The sequence below is a fragment of the Lepidothrix coronata genome, unplaced genomic scaffold (assembly GCF_001604755.1).
Source record: "Lepidothrix coronata isolate B3197 unplaced genomic scaffold, Lepidothrix_coronata-1.0 Scaffold48, whole genome shotgun sequence".
Classification (NCBI taxonomy): Eukaryota; Metazoa; Chordata; class Aves; order Passeriformes; family Pipridae; genus Lepidothrix; species Lepidothrix coronata.
The window spans coordinates 2,990,188-3,006,867 of NW_016690228.1; the positions used below are offsets into that span (position 1 = coordinate 2,990,188).

The following is a 16,680-nucleotide window of genomic DNA, read 5'->3' on the forward strand; positions in this document are numbered from 1 at the left end:
GACATACCGGTTTATTTGGAATGTTGTATTCAACAATAAACAGAAGGCATGCTCATCCTTCTATCCTTTAATCTTCTTGTTTTTAATATGCCTTCAGCCCACTCCTCAGCCTGGTACTGGTGGAACAGAGGAAAAGGCTACGTGATGAGGGCAGGCAGAGATCCACAGAAGGTGGCCAACTCACTTCTTTCCTATTACAAAGAGGGTGTTAAGGAATAAAATTAGGCTGGAAAGAGTCACAGCTTTTTTGGGACCAAAGAGACACAACTTATTGTATTGAAGGGAGGACAGTTAACAGAACTGTCAGAAATTTCAATTCCACTGGATAAGGAAAAGCAGATCTCATAGAGGTGAATGAACGGGTGGGTGATAGCTGCTATTTGAATATGGAAATGGCACAGAATAATCTAGACAGGAGACTTAAATGTTCATGAGACTATAGGGACTTTTTATTTTTTCCAGTGTGTTCTGCATCTGCAGAACATCTTACATCAATCGTTTGCATACCTGAAGAAGAGAATTTTTCTCTAGGAGGTAATTTCTGCATATGTGCTGTGAAGTGAAACATTGCAGGATCCAGACATCAGATGGATTAATCATGTCGATGCCTCACATCTGCAAACAGAAGCTAAGCTTTCAGAGGTCAAACAGACAAACTCTGAAGATCAGAATAACAGCACTGTTTTGGCAGCACTGGGGTGATAAGCCTGCTGGATACTTACTGGATATTTCCTGTTGGTGGAATTTGTTTCAATTCCAGTTGCAGTATGGTGAGCACTAACCCTATTAGTAAGTTCCTAATTTTCCATAAATTGGAAATGTATCTCCTGGAACAGACTGGTTTACATTGTTTTCCCCATTTGCAACTTGATCCTTAAGCCATGTAATATTCCTTTGCTACCTATGATCATTCAAAACATTATCTTCTGAAGATGGCTCAGTAAACTGTGGATCTCTGGAACACATTAATAGTTTAAATGATTAACTATGGCCACGTCAGGAATGTAAATAAAAAATTGTATCTGCATGGCCCTTAATTTAACTGAGATACTTCTCCCATCTTGATTAGGCCAATGGTGCTTTCTGCTTTTATGGAGTTTTCTTTGACATTTGAAGTGTGATAGTGTAATCTAGAATTCCCTAGTGTCCATACACAGTCCCCAAATCTCTGTGGATACATTTGGAAGAAGGATGGACAAAAGGCGATCCATTTGCAAGACTCACCTTTCAGAGATTCCCTGCAGAACTTGGCTGGAAAATGCACTCACAGGCACAGGAACATTTGTGTGACTCCTCTGTTGGTTACAGTTTGTATTCATAAGCTGTGCTGTAGCAGTGTCTTGTGGATGGCTACTGAAAGTCAGACCCACAGAATCATAGACTGGTTTGGGTCAGAAGAGATCTTGGAGATCATCTAATTCCAGCCTCCCTGCCATGGGCAAGGACACCTTCCACCAGACCAGGTTGCTCAAGCCCCATCTAACCTGTCCTTGAACAGTTCCAGGGATGGGGCATCCACAGCTTCTCTGGACAACCTGTCCCAGTGCCTCACTGTCCTCTGACTCATGACCCATGCTCTCACTGAGCTTCTGAGGTAGGCTCTGAGACTGAATAGAAAAGCTGATCATGTGAAGTCACAGAAAGCTAGTGGAACATCAGGTGGCTGTGGTTTGGATCATCTCTATTCTTTGGAGATGGTCTTCTTGGTCTACCCTCAACACCAAGATAAAGCCATGGAGGATCCGTGAAGGATCTAATGCCAGTTCTTAGATCACTTAGGAAGTGTTTAGGAGATGCATATGTGAGTTTTTGCTCTTCTGAAACAAGTGGTGACAAGCATACAGGTCTACTGGAGGCAAAGCCTTGCGCTGCTTTCCTGGAGGGCATGAAGGTCTGCATGGTTGGAAAACCTGTTCTCTGTGATGCCTGTGCTTGGAAACTGGTGTTTACTTGTCTTGGGGATCTAAGAACAGTGTGTACAACCTTGTCTATAAAAAGAGAATGCAAAGCCTGTGCTTCAGAAAACCCATAAAGAAATAGCTTTTATAAAGATGTCTGTCTCCAGAAATGTTGTTACTGCCATCAATGCTCTCTACTGCACCATATCTAAATTCCTCTCTAGATGTCTGTGGCAATTCTTACCATTTTAAATTATTATGTGCAATATGAATTAATCATATGCTATTTGAAACTCTCATTTTCAGAAGGTAGCTCCTTCTGCAGCAGAGATAAAACTTCAGCTTCCTTTTGCTCTAGTTATCAGTACTTGCTGTTATTGGAGGCAGCTTTCACGGAATGAATTTGGTTCATTCTCAGGACCTCTGAGATCAGATCATCAAGTCCAACCAAACCAACCAAACACCACCATGTCAACTAGACCATGGCACTGACTGCCTCATTCAGTCTTCTCTTAAACACCTCCACGGACAGTAACTCCACCACCTCCCTGGGCAGTCCATTCCCATATCTAATCACTCTTTTGAGAAGAAATTCCTCCTAATGTCCAACCTAAACCTCCCCTCGGTACAGTCTGAGGCCATTTCCTCTTGTTCTGTTGCTGGCTGCCTGGGACAACAAAGAAGTTCTCTACAATTACCTGAAAGGAGGTTGTAGCAAAGTGGGGGGCGGTCTTTTCTTGTGCATAAAGATGCTGCATCACCTCGGCTTTGCAAGAAATGCACGCTAAAGACTCGGGATTTTCTGCTCGGAAAGGCGTAGGATTGTGAAAACCCTTCTTGTCTGGCCCCAAAGTTATCCTGTCTAATGGGATAGCAGAATAAGCAAGCAGAACAAGCAAGCAGAAGTGTTGAAGGATTTACTTGCTGAGCCAAAAAAGCCTGTAAGTAGTTAAAAAGTGCTTAGCCTTGCTGAACTTTCATAACACTGCCATCCAAAAGTGATTCGACCTTGCCATAAATAATTTTGGTGTCATTGTTACTGATAATTTCTGCTATAGAATCATGGCTGCCAAGGGATGCAAGAACTGTAGATGACGTACCAGGAAAATTCCAATTCTGCATCACTGGACTGCCTGGTGTTCCCAGGTTTGAGCTATGCTTAACTTCTTCAGAATTTATGTAGAAGAAAATCAGGATCCCTTTTGCAAATGTTCTGTTCCTTGTCACCCTCTAATCGAGGTCTAGCCATGTTAGGAGACTTGCTGACAGCCTACGACAAGAAGTGGGCAAAGCAAAAAGTTCTGGTCTTTCTCAAGTGTTTCTGCTCAGGCAAACTAGAACCAGAGGCCAGGTGTCTGCCTGTATCACTTGTGACATCTTGAGGCAAGATATTTTGCTTGCTCAGCCTTCTTAGAGGATTCATGTGATGCTCATCAAGTCAAGTAAAATGTATCTTATGCAGATAGTCTTTAATGACACCACTACATCACACAGTAAGTGTCTGAACACCAGGGAGGTTGTGCTCATTCATGGGGTATGCATTGACAAGGAATTCTTCATAGGCTAAAGCAGTTTCTCCAGCCAAAGAGAAAATAAAAAAAACAACAAACCAGAAGCGCTAGTTTCTAAACTAAACCACATCTTAACATCTATTTAAATGTTAATATAAATTAGCAAATAAGAAAACACTAATAAAGATTAGTGAAAAAGAAAATTGCTACTATCATTGGCTAATGAAAAGCTCTCTTTGTAGCCACTGGTAGTCCAAAAAATGAGGGGTGGCAGGATTAACACTGCTCTTGCACAAGGAAACAGTTGTTGCTTTCACAAGTGCTGCTGAACAGCGTTGTCCCACTCAAAGAGTTCCAGATGCACAGGTACGAATGGCTGCAAGCAGCGCCTGTGTATCAATGCACAGCACACACACAGACAGACACGAGAATTCCAAGTACTTTTAAAGATAATAGAATTCAGAAGGGCTTTTTTTGGCTTTATCTATGTAATAGCAAGAGGCAGATGAAAGAAAATTACAAAGGTAAGGAAGCACAATATAAATTATTTGGTTTCAACATACAGGGTGACAAAGAAATTCGTATCTCAAGGATAAGCCTTATGGGGATTCAGAGTAGTTTCCTCAGGCCTAAGTGTCTCAAAAGAGCCTGTTGCAGCCTGAGAAACTCAAACACTATATATTACCAGGACCAAGTGCTATTTTTAAAAGAACTCTGGAATAAATATGAAAAAACAACAAAACCAAAAATGGAGATACAGTTAGGATTTTGTTAATTACCATTAAAAATGTCCACTGCTCTGGACAACTGCTCACAGCTAAACTGCAGCCTCTAAAAGCTGCAGTTTTAGATGAAACTGAGATATATTCATAGAGTAAGGCAGTGCCTTTCTCAGGCTGCTTTATGCCTGAGTAAGCATAAAATAGTGGGATCACAATGTAAGAGCTCTGCAAGTTACCTGTATGTTCTAAGCTACTAGAATTGCTCAAACAAAATAAAAATTAAAGATACTCCAAGAACCATGAGGAAGTCCTAAAGTTTAATCGTGATTTGGAAATGGAGTATGTAACCACTCCTCATAAGAGGAAGAATGTAGTAATTTTTCTGAGCATGAGAAGTTATTTGAATCTTCTTCAACCTAGAACAGGCTCTTACCTATGCTGCTAATTTGTGAGGAGAATTGTAAACTCTCCTGTAAAACAAACAAACAAACCCCCCCTGAAACTCAAAAAGCTTCTTCAAATATAATAAAAAGAAAACAGTTTGAGGTAGATTGCAGGAGAGAAGAGGTGAATCCCCTTGCTCGCTGTTGAACAGCCACGCAGTTGCTCCCTGCTTTCTGTCTTCAGCAGATTTAGAGAATGTAGGAGCATAAAGCAGTTTAAAGCCACCTTTACTGGTGCTCTCTTTAGCAATAAAAAACAGAACTTTGGCATAATAGAGATCTGTGATGCAATTCAGAAACACTTCGTTATCTCAGTGTTCATCTGCTGGAAACATAAGGTATTCCTTTAGCGTGCTTTAATGGGTACTTATATTTATTGTATGCTCATTTTACCGTTACTTCAGGAAACATCTTAGGAAAAAATATGGAACTTGCAAGGAACTGCACAGTTAGTCCAATAAAAGCAAATTCCACTACCCTTTGAAATTCTACCTGCAGCTTGCTTTCATCTGCTAAGAGTAATAGCTATCACTGCCAACAATCTTTGAACAAAACCATTTTGTGATTTCTTTTTTGTACATATCCTTGATTTAGCAAGAAAGATGGGCAACATCTGTGGCAACTTCCATGGGGTACTTTTTCAGAAGAGAGGTGAACTTCGATCTCCTTGGGCTTCTGAAAACCAGGTTTTCTGTTTCATGGAAGAGTACTCTCACCTTGTTTCAGATTGTTTCAGCCAGTTTCTTAAACTCTTCCGATGGATTTTAGCAAGTCATGACAATTTTAAACCAGTTCTTTGGTCTGACCCTATCTTTCCCATTCCCCCTTTTCAATCACAGCATGTATCCTTACCCTCTGTTGTTTCTGTCAGCAGTTTAAAGATATCTGATTACAATAGATTTTTTAACATGTTTTGAGGGGCAGAAAGATTCCTTAAGGCTTTCTTGGCATCATGCTACATCTTCTGTACTGTAGTAGAAGATTAACTCTCACATCAGTTTCCCTAACACTGTTGCAGCTGTGGATTTTCAGCCACAACTCCAGTTCCTCAGATGAAGATGAGCTGTTATAACCTTGGCCTTATCTGATGAAGAAAGAGATCACCTCTGTATTGTTTATGTCAAAGCAGAAGACCCTGTGCCCCCGAGACAGAGTTTTTTCTGGAAACTTTCCTGGCTACCTCATACAGTACCTACAGCATTCCATTACCACATGGATATACAGTAACCAATACAAGGGAGATTCTAGGTTCTCTTTACAAACACTTCAAAGAAAAAAAAACCACCAAAATACCTAATTTGTGTCCTTTAATTTTCCAATATATTAGACATCTATTTCATTTGAAGAACAAGGTTTTTAGTTTCTCAGCACAGGGGAAAACACAAACTGGAAGTATACAGCTACTTGCATTGGTAGCAACTTAAAACACATACAAAGAACAGATTAAAGCAAAGGAAATGATTAAAAAAAACCAAACCCAAGCCTCTTGTTAAATAGCAGAAGCTCCCATAGATGTGCCTGCAAGAGAGTCTCAGTCATTAAATAAAGCTGGAGCGTGTATCAGGCTAGTTCACTGCCAGCTTACAAACTTTTATGTTTTAAAATCTATTACTTGCATTCTTGACAGCAGTTTATCTAAGTACTTTGCATTAGTAAGATTATGTGATATTAAAGTATGCTAGTCTTAAGTTTTATCACAAGGACAAAGTACTGCTCTAAATTTCCACTACGGTGCTTTAAAAATAAGCTTCTATAAAGGCATTAAGAAACTGTGGAGATACTCTATTTAACCAGGCTTTAACATTTGTCTTATACAAGAGATAAAACTTCATTCAGAGGTAGTTTTTACAAGCACACACATTTTTTGCCCCTCCATTTTCTCTATTTGTGATATGGAAATGAAAAAACCAGCTTGTTGAAAGCAATGAATAGCTGAATTCAAGCACGATTCCTTTCTGGAACCTCCACAACAATACAACCAACAGGGGGCTGTCTGGCTACACGATGTTATCGCCTCTGCAGTGAAATCCTTTTTCTGACTGTACCACCTACTATCCACAGACGCTTCCTAAAATTAGTTGTCACACAGGCCATTTAACAGATTTCATACCTGCAAAACATTAGAGCTCTTGTCCATCTTTGTCTCATATTACTGAAAATTTTTTATTTTTGAGTCAGAAGTTCCATTATACATAGATGGATAACATAGTCTTAACGTATTTTTTGATGTGTCTAAAAAAACAGATATTGCTTGTTGGAAAAGAGGGACACTTTCACATTGTCTTCATGACAGGAAAGGTGTGTCACAGTTGTTTAGCTATAAAGCTATATATATATATCTTCTTATAGCTAAGAAGCTATATATATCTATATAAGCATTTTTGTGTTGGTTTCACATGTAGATACCAATCTTCTGCAGAAGAGAGAGATGAAGGTGTCTTTAGACTCTTTAATACTGATTTAAAGAGCAGATAGGCAAAGACTCTCTGTAGGAGTATGAAGAAAGGAAGAATAAGGCCCTGAGTATTCCTTACAGTGGTTTAAGCAATTAACTTTAAATTAACTTTAAAACTGGATTGCCATTCTTGAGAGTGGAGGGTGCTTTTCTTGGTGCCAGCACTGTTGCTCACACAGCAAGCACATTCAGCTGGCTAAGCTTACCAAAAACTAACCTAAAGTTATTTAATGAAACCACCATGGAAATATCAGAGGCAGGCTCATGTTGAAGGTAACAGGAAGGCTCTCAATCCCAAAACTTGCCTGGCTCGAGAATCACAGGACTGTAGAACCATAGTCATATATTATTGTTGACTATTCTAACTGGTCCAATAATGTGACCCCTGAAGCTTTTAATTTGCCTTTCTTTCAATAAAAGATTAAAATTTATACATCTGAGATTTTATATGCTATAATTTATGCCTTATATACTTCAAATTTTGTAATACTTAAAGTTTTTCTGTGTATTTGTTGAGAAATTCCAAAATATTTTACTTTTAAAACCACTTGAAAGTGTAAAAGCTGTATAAAGTTCCTTTATAGGTAATAAAGCCACTGCTTGCCCTGCAGAAACATAGGGAAATGTGAACCTTTCTATCCATGTCTGTCTCCTGTGGCTATAAACAGCAGAAAAGAACAATATGGATATATTGTTCCCATCTCTCAACAGAAACTAAGTCAGCCTTTAGCTACTCAGCACTGTATACTTTAGATTGAAGATACAAACTGGATAAATGCTGCTATAATTAATTTTTTAATTTCAGAACTTTCAAACGTAAGATTCAAATTTTACATTAAGAGACAGAAGCAATGTTAGATAAATTCAAATTTGATTTATTAACAAATACAGAGCTATTATAAGTGAATAAAATGTGGAAAAAAACTGCACCTGAAAGCCATTAAATACATTCTAACAGAAATAAACTATGTAGTGAAAAATACACCAAACATTTTTATCCCCCTCACAGAAAGATGAGCATTGTCACTCATGGTACTGCATTTTTTCCATAATTCTTTCTTATTTCTCTTTATAGGTAAACATTTTATTCTGATACACGCAACTTCCACCTTAGAAAGGAGATTCACATATATCTCAGACATAGTGTTTTCCTTCAAATACATTTTAAACTTTTTGTTTACTTGTTTCTTACATGAAGAATTGCTGCTCAGCTTCAAGTTACACTGTGGTAAAATAGCAGCTCACCACTTTGGATATATTTCTATCATTTCTTGTGATTTCTGTGACAGGCTGTGATGAAGAAGATAAAGGAAGTCTAAACATTTCAAATTTCCATCATTACTGTTAGTATTGCTACCTGTCTAGGACAGACTTCCCTCAATACTTAACAAGATACCATGACTAAGGGAAAAGCTGAAACATTTTCAGATCTTGGTATCCAAATACTCAGTACAGGCCACTCTCACTCAGCAAAGTGTGCCGTGTGCAGTACCAAGAAAACTGCTTTTGAAATTTGAAGAACAATGGCCTGTAGAAGTGCTAAATACACAGGTCTAAGTCACTTTACATTTTCAACAAGGCACTGCTTACCACTGTACAACTAGTTCATTCTTTCTGCAAAATAGGTCTTCACAGGTAAATTTATTGTCAAACATGATGAAGCTGAAACATGAACATTACCTTCAGTGTATAGAATATTTTACAGAATATTGAAGATGTTACTTCTGAAACGACATTCAAAAATGGTACAAGTATTTAATAATAAGAGTTACATTTGCAAAATGAATCAGTGACAAGAGGACAAAAATCAGAGTATTTTGGAGTTCACAGGACTGCACAAATAGACCATGAATAAACAACATGGAAACTCTGCTTCTCAACTTGAGCTGGCAACAAGAAAAGTTGATTGCAGATCTTGTCTTTAAAAGATGCACAATACTCACCTCTTCCTCCAAAATCAGAATTGAAGAATGCCATAGAAAATTCCATAAGGAAATGTACTCTAGTACAGCTACTAAACAGAAGTGTTTCGTTTTATTAAACAACCAAACCCCAACAGCCCTTCAGCTAAGTTTCTATTATCCCTATTTTAAATATGACATGGAGGTGTAGAAACTATCATAGTATGCCACAGTTTGAGGTATGCTTTAACAAGATAGGAGGCTGTTGGGAGACATAACATTACAGAACATTTTAATTCAAATGACAACTCCCAAGAAACTCACCTACAAATGTAAACTGACAGTGTTTCCTTCAGACATAAGAGTCTTAAGTTAGACACCTCTAAATTAAAGAGGAATACAAGTATTACAGAAGCCAAGGCCCAGTAACTTGTTTAGCATCATATAAGAATAAAGGCAGAAAAATAAACACCTCATCCAATTCTTAGGAATTCTCACTTGACGTGACCACGAAGACATGGTTTCCTCTACTTGTAGCAGTTATTCCATTGCCTACAGAATTTTCTACTAATCTGCAGCACCTATAGCAGCATTAAGCTTCTTGCTGGCACTGCCCAAAAACATCTTGCCTGGCCCAGCACCCGCACCCAGCCAGTCCTATCATTAGGTTGAATATTCTGTGTGGTCACAAAGATTGCTTCATAGTACACTGACACAAGGGGGCAAATGAAGATTGCAGAATCTTAAAGTAGGAGTTACCTAACCTCTTACCTTTTCATTTTGTGATCTTCATGTTCTTTTTACAGTTATCAGGTTGTGTTTTGTTTATTTTCCCCACAAAAACATTTCCCCCTTTGAATTTTAATTCCCCTTATTAGTTGAAGTATTTTATTTACTTCCACAAAGATGATGAGAGAACTGAACAATCTTTCACACGAAGAAAGGCCGAGAGAGCTGAGACTCCAGCCTGGAGAAGAAAAAGCTTGTGTTTGTGTGATCTTATCAAAGTTTCTAAACACCTGCTGATGGAAGAAAGGGACAGTAAAGAAGACATAGGCAGGCTCTTCTCCGTTGTGTCCAGTGATAGGACAGAAGGCAACAGGTACAAAATGAACTGCATGAAATTCTGTCTCAACAGGACAGGTTGCAGTCTCCATCCTTGAAGATATTCAAAAGTTGACTGGACACAGCCCTAAAGAAGCTGCTCTGCCCGACCCTGCTTGAACTAGATGATCTCCAGAGGTCCTTTCCTACCTTAACTACTCTGTTATTTTGGGACTCCTTTTCAGGACCAAAATCCACAAAGTAGTAGCTGAGGGCACTAATAAGCTTGCTCTTTTCTATGTGGAATATGATGAGGGGAATGAAATTGACAGTCATTTTGCAGATCACAGCAAAAGCTACTACTTAACAGTCTACATTCCCTTCTGGATCTCAAGAATACCCTAGTGAATGTTAGGAATGATCTGGAGTGTGCGAGCCCTTTCCCCCAAGCCTGACTTGTTCTCTTTGCTTCAAGCCAGATCCCTTCTGTCAGGCTGCTGCTTCTTCCAACTTCAAGAAACAAACCCCAAATCTTTGCCCAAACTATTTCAATCCTTCAGATTTTCCAGTTTATCAGAACTGTCTTTCCCCTATTAGTTCTCAGCTCAAATCTTTCAATATCAGATTTTCAGACACGCTCCTCTCACTAGACATCTTCACACCTATATAGCTACTAGTCTCAGTTTATTTTCAAGCAGGCCTTCCTTTTCTTTCTCTTTTATGTGAATTAGGCATCTTTTTCCTGTGCAGTTCCTAAGCCTAGCAGAAAATAAGCACCTGAACTGAAAACAGTGAGCCTTCCTTTCTCACATCAGGCACAATCCTTAGGATCCCAGAGTTGCAAGGCAGAGGGGGTTTGATTTGGTCACAGCCTATGGCACCATCCATGCAGGCAAACCTCTGGAAAATATAACTGCTAATATTATTTAAGTCACCTGTGAACCATGCGAGAAATACAACATCCTTTCCAAAGGTTTAGGATCCAAATAATTTGAGTAGGCCTTCATAAGCACTTCAAGTCATTTTCTTAATCTTGACAGGAACTTTGGTTCCTCAGTTGAACTCTGGTTCTGCAAGTGCTCAAATTGTGTTTTCGTCCTGTCACTGAACTGTTCTAAGTTGCTAGGGCCAACAAACAAGGTGGTCCAACCTTCGTCCTTCTGCTTCTTCCCATTCCCTGCCATCTCCTGCTTTGTGCCAGTGATACGGGTTTGCATGGTGAACCAGAAGGAAGCAGTCTGTTCCTATAAAGGCCTACATGGGCACAATGAAGTAGTCAGGAACACACGGTTTGGCCATTGGACTTTGACAAAGCCATGCAAATAGACTTGTTGCATGCTTTCAAGTCTTTCTGATCAGCTCCTTAGATTCATATCTACTCATACAAGTCCCTGGGAAAAATCCTGGATATATTAAAATACCAGATCTACAAGAGCAACAGGATGGATGGCCCCCTGCAAGCAGAAGTCTGCAGTGGGCTGACAAAAATCAGTGATCTTTAAAGGACGTGGCATAGTAGAAGAATAACATCTTTTTCTTTTATAACTCACAGAATCTGGTCTAGCCAAGCAATTCTAAGTTTTCAAATGGCTGAAATGTATGTGCAGGTCTTCAATGTTAAGCAGTTAAAGATAAGCAAATATAACATAGTGCTACTTCAAGAAATTCAGTGAGAAAGCTATTCACCTTTGAGCCAGATAGCATATTTTTTTCTAAGTAATCAACCTCAGTTTGGTCACGTATCTTAAGAGAGCTGTAATAGGTAAAGGTACACATGGAAGTGTTCTTTATGAAAAGACATAGGCTATCTAATTATGCATAGGTTTGCTGCTGAGAACTGCTCAGGTCTGAACTAAGTTGGAAATTTTAGCCATCAGTAGTTTCAACAGTTCAAATCCGTAGCAGTAGCAAACAAGAAAAGCGTAATTTTTAGCAGCACATACACCAGGCTGAAATTCTATACAGTCAAATAATGCAAATTTATGAATTATAAAAACTTGGATTCATATTCATCTACATCATGTTTGTACCTGTGCAACTGCACCAGTAGCAGGCTTGTGAAGGCTGAAGTGAAAACAAATCCCCAGTGCAGATAAGCTTTTTTCCTCCTTTTAAAACATCTATATGATATATAAACTTGACTCTGTGAGCATTTAATTGAAGAAGGCATGTGTATTTTAAATGGTAAAATACAACAGGGCTAATAAAATTAGATTAGCAAGTGATACTGAGTCATGATAGTGAAGAAAATAAAATCTTAAAAGGAAACACACTTTCAGATCTGTATCTAAAATTAGTGACATTTACATAACCATTAGTCTACATTTGACTCACCACACAGTTCTTGCATGCAGCTTTTAAAAGGAAAGGAGCCCAAGTAATTTCCATTCTCACTGCAGCGATTTCAATCATCTCAATGAAAGATTCTCCTGCAAGAGAAAAATCTTAGTGGAAGATGAGAAAAAAAATTAGTAAATTCACAGTCAGATCCACAGTTTAAACTTCTAACCATAAAACAGTTATGGATCTATAGTCAAGCGGTTTAAGAAATGAAGTGTTTAATAGGTTTTGTTAAAAAATTTGGAAGACACTTTTGCTTTGTGAGTTCTCTTTGCTAAAAGCATGACCAAAAATTTCCCAGTTCCATTCATTTAGAAAATGCTGTAAAAATGAATAACCAGTTTTAAGAGTTTTAATAAAGAAATACTGACAATTAAAGTAACATAATTTTTATAGCTTTAAAAAATATAAACAAACACACTTACCAAAGCATTGTTAGACAGGTGTAGCTTGAGATGGCTTCTTTAAAAAGCTCAGTTTTCAGGTAAACCAACACAAAGTTATATATGTCTATCCTATATTTACCATCATACACTATGAAGTTCTAAATATTGTTTCTGAATAGATGAAAATACAAACAAAAGCCAAGAAAGTGTTTATAAACAGACAATATACAAATTTGTGGCAACAAAAAGGCAAAGGAAATACACAAAATGTCCTTTTCCATGACTCACGTGCAGAAGTGGAAAGCCTTACTTCAGCAGCACAGTTAATACTGGAGATATTTACAGTCTTAACACCAATATTTACGTGCTGCTAAAGTATGACAGACATCAGCATCACAAGATTGACTAATTCATAAGTGGTATGTCTCTTCAGGGTGATGAAATCCTTGTATTTTTGAGGCAGCACAATATGGCCTGCACCTTTTCAAAACCCACAAACCATTATGTGCTGCTACGTTATGCCAAGGTGTCTACCATGCTTCAAGGAAATAGAAACATACACTGAGAGCTTAATGCAGAATTTTCTTATTGAATGCTAGCTTTCATGTAGTAACATCAGCTGTATTAATAAACTACAAAATGTTTATAAAACATCTGTCCATTGCCAAGCTGACTGCTTATTTACAGTGCTCTAGACTTTATTGTCAACTGTGCATAAAACCTTAATGGGACATGAACCAGTAACTGGACAAATTGTGTCTGATTAGAGGAACTAAAGATTATACAGATGTTTACTTCAAAAGAAAACAAAAAAGTCTGGGTTATTTTCTAATCTAACTTTTGGTCATCTGGAGATTGATGTGAAAAAAAAAACACAACAACTTTCATATATAACAGAATAAGAGCCAAACTCAAAATAAGCTTCTATCAACTACTATATCAGTCCTCAAGACCTTTGTTACCTCTGCAGCTTACTCTCACTGCAATTTTTGGACAGACAGATTTACAAGTGCTTCTTAATTAATTTCAGGGGAAAAATTTAAAAAAATCCACAACAGATTGTTAGCAAGAATAGTAACTTATCTCTTATTAGGAGCAGGGGTTCATTGGCCCCCAGCCTAGAATGACCATGCTACTTTTACTTGAAGAAGTAGGCAAGAGACTTGGAGTTCACATGCCTGCCAGGTATCATTTTCTTAGACTAAAGTATGCCAGAGATTTAAGGGTGTGCAGTACTTTTACTAGTTCCCTAGATAACATGAATTATGCTTTCTTTAAAGTTTTTATACCAAACTATTAAGACAAAAGCTACTTACACAGCATGGACCCAAGCACTCCACTTCATTACAATAAGCCTTCTAGCCAGTTCACGATAAACAACTTCTGCAAACTAACAGGGCTATCTGTAAGCACAAAAAAAAGGTTTGGCAGGCCACATGGGGAAAAGATTAGTGAGTTTTTCTTTTCTCCCTTCCTATTTTTGCTCCTGCAATAATAAAGCAGGATAATATCTGTTAGAATTCTGAGTGCATGGCCACAACCATGCCAATTAAAGTGAAATTGCCAGTGTAAACTTACAGGTAGCTGTAGCAACACTGTTTTTATATAGCTATCCAGGTAGGAATGCTAACTTTAGGAACTGTATCAAAGAGCCATTTCCAGTGTATTTTATACATGTGCAGCTATATTTACAGTTACACTACCCCCCCGGCTTACTACCTGTTTGATATTTAAATCAGATAGCTAAAGTAGGCAAACTAGATTGAATTAAGGCCCAACTTACCCAGTACCATGGCAAATTAAAACTTGCGTGCAAAGTCAAAATAAACCTAACTGTAAATGCTGTGACAGTTGGTGTCCCCCTGAAGGAACTGTGCTAGGCACAAGCCAAGAGAAGAAAAGGTAAAGACAAAATCTCCACCACATATAGATAATTTGGAAAGTAACGATAGATGTAAGCAGAAGTGCTAGCCAGTAGTAAGAGATTTATTTCAACTGTCATGGGAAAAGAATATGAAAAATGTCCCCCAGCAAGAGAAAATACTGCTTTGTACTTGTAGATTTACCTTAAAAGATTGAAAGAAAATTATTTAAATGAGACAGCTGCAACATTCAATACCTTTAGAAGTACATTTCTCATTTGTACATTCAAGCCAAATTCTTCATTTGTAAACTGTGTGTTTAACTAGATGCTGTTCTTTCAATTGCCTATTTGTTTTCAGCTTCTAGCTTAAGCATGGAGAGCGTTTTTCTGTTGCATGAGTAAATCCCTCTAAAATTAAACTGTACACACCATGAAATGAAGACTTGGCAGAACTATTATGGTATTTTCTACAGTAAGTACATTAGTAAGAAAACTTGCAGGTAATTCCACCCACCCATACAAAATGTGAACAAAAACCTTACATGAATTACAGGACTCTAGGTTGGGGGTTTTTTTTATGATTTTGAGGGGTGGGTTTGGTTTTGTTTTTTTTTAAACTTTACTACAAAATGCCCCCAAACAAACCAACCAACCAAGTAAAAATCCAACACAACACGACTATATATTTTCTACACTGCTATTAAAATATACTTTATCTGTAAGGAGAATAAGAAAATTTTCACATAAAATTGAAGGCCGTGTATGTGAGAAAAGGGGATGAGGAACACAAAAAGGATGAAAAGAAGTCTAAGATAAGAAGTACACTGACAGCTAAGCCAGAAATCTACTGAAATTCAGGAGCATCTGCATCTGTACCTCTATGCTTTGATCATAAAGCTAATATAGTCGTGTTATTGAGAGTGCTTCTCCTACCTCCATCCTTGTGTCTTAAGAAGATCTTGATGAAAGCTGGGAATCATGTATGCAGGCAGCTCTGTTAGATTCTTCTGAACCCCTGAAAGCAAGAGCTCTGCTGAAGATGCACAACTGAAATTCCACAGGAGCAGGGTCTACCACACATACACAGAAGTCAGGAATGCTGCTCGAAAAAACAACTGAAACTGTTAAAAAAAAAAAGAAAAAGAAAAAAGAGGACCAAAAAAAAGTGTGTGCGCATGTTTGTGCTTTTTTTAACAATTGGAGTGTTCCCAAGGAAGGAGCTTTTCCTTGATTTCAGTGTTTCTTATTTGATTTATCAAAGACCAAGCCCAACATAAAATATAATTTTCAGGTTTTGTTGTTTATAGTTAAGAGCTTATGACAACACCAAGCCAAACTCTATCTCTTTCTGACACTATGAAAACCAGCTACAAGTGAATTTCTGGCTACTGTAACTACTAAGAAGCTCTTCAAACAATACTATAACTACCAATAAACTTCTTAAATCTCTGCGTAACATATTGTATCCGAAAAGCTACCACTAGGCCTGCAATCTGACAGACAGGTCAGTTATTTGGAGTAAAACATACAAAGGCCTTTGTATTAAATACTTTATGTTGTCTCAAATGCCCAAGAACATGATATAAGACTAAAAATTTACCTCATGCCTTTTGCTTATACAATAAAACCACTCTCCTGATACTTCTTGGCCAAAACATTTTCCTCACTGATAGTGTTAAACACCATTTGCATACAACCATATTCCATTGCTTTTGTTACTTACTCATTAATGCAAAGCAACACAGATCCACTATGAAAGCAAAGCTATTGCTTCACTGTTTGTTGTGACCCTTTCTCAACCTTATTTCAGTTTAAAATTAGAAATCTGAACATGAAAGACTCCTGGTGTTCCACAGTCTAAAGCATTATATTATTTGTCCAGCAGTGCTACTCTCCTCCATAACACTGACAATAGAAATTACATTTCCGTACCTCAGTTTTCCCAGTTTAGCTAAGTTTAAACTAGAAATGAGACAGGGTTTACACTGAGATGGCACAGCATGAAGTAGAGCATCTTTGACAAGTGTGTCCTGCTCTATGCGTTCCATGCAGAGAGTACGTTACTCATGTTAGACAGCACATTTTGCAGTGTAGCTTTTTGGACAACTGCTGGTGA

The 16,680-nt window shown here is 37.9% G+C and overlaps 1 long non-coding RNA gene across 2 annotated transcripts in view; it reads right to left on the reverse strand.

The window, feature by feature from the left end:
- Positions 1-7,888: 7,888 nt before the first annotated feature.
- The window catches only part of LOC108497429, a 76,733-nt gene continuing 67,941 nt past the window's right edge, over positions 7,889-16,680 (reverse strand). Inside the window, exons 9-12 of one of the 2 annotated variants that reach the window (XR_001874828.1) lie at positions 15,498-15,685; positions 14,017-14,103; positions 12,309-12,418; positions 7,889-11,228 (exon numbers count right to left, since the gene is read on the reverse strand). This is a non-coding gene — a long non-coding RNA (uncharacterized LOC108497429). The remainder of the gene's footprint in view (positions 11,229-12,308; positions 12,419-14,016; positions 14,104-15,497; positions 15,686-16,680) is intronic. The other variant, XR_001874827.1, reaches the window with a different exon arrangement.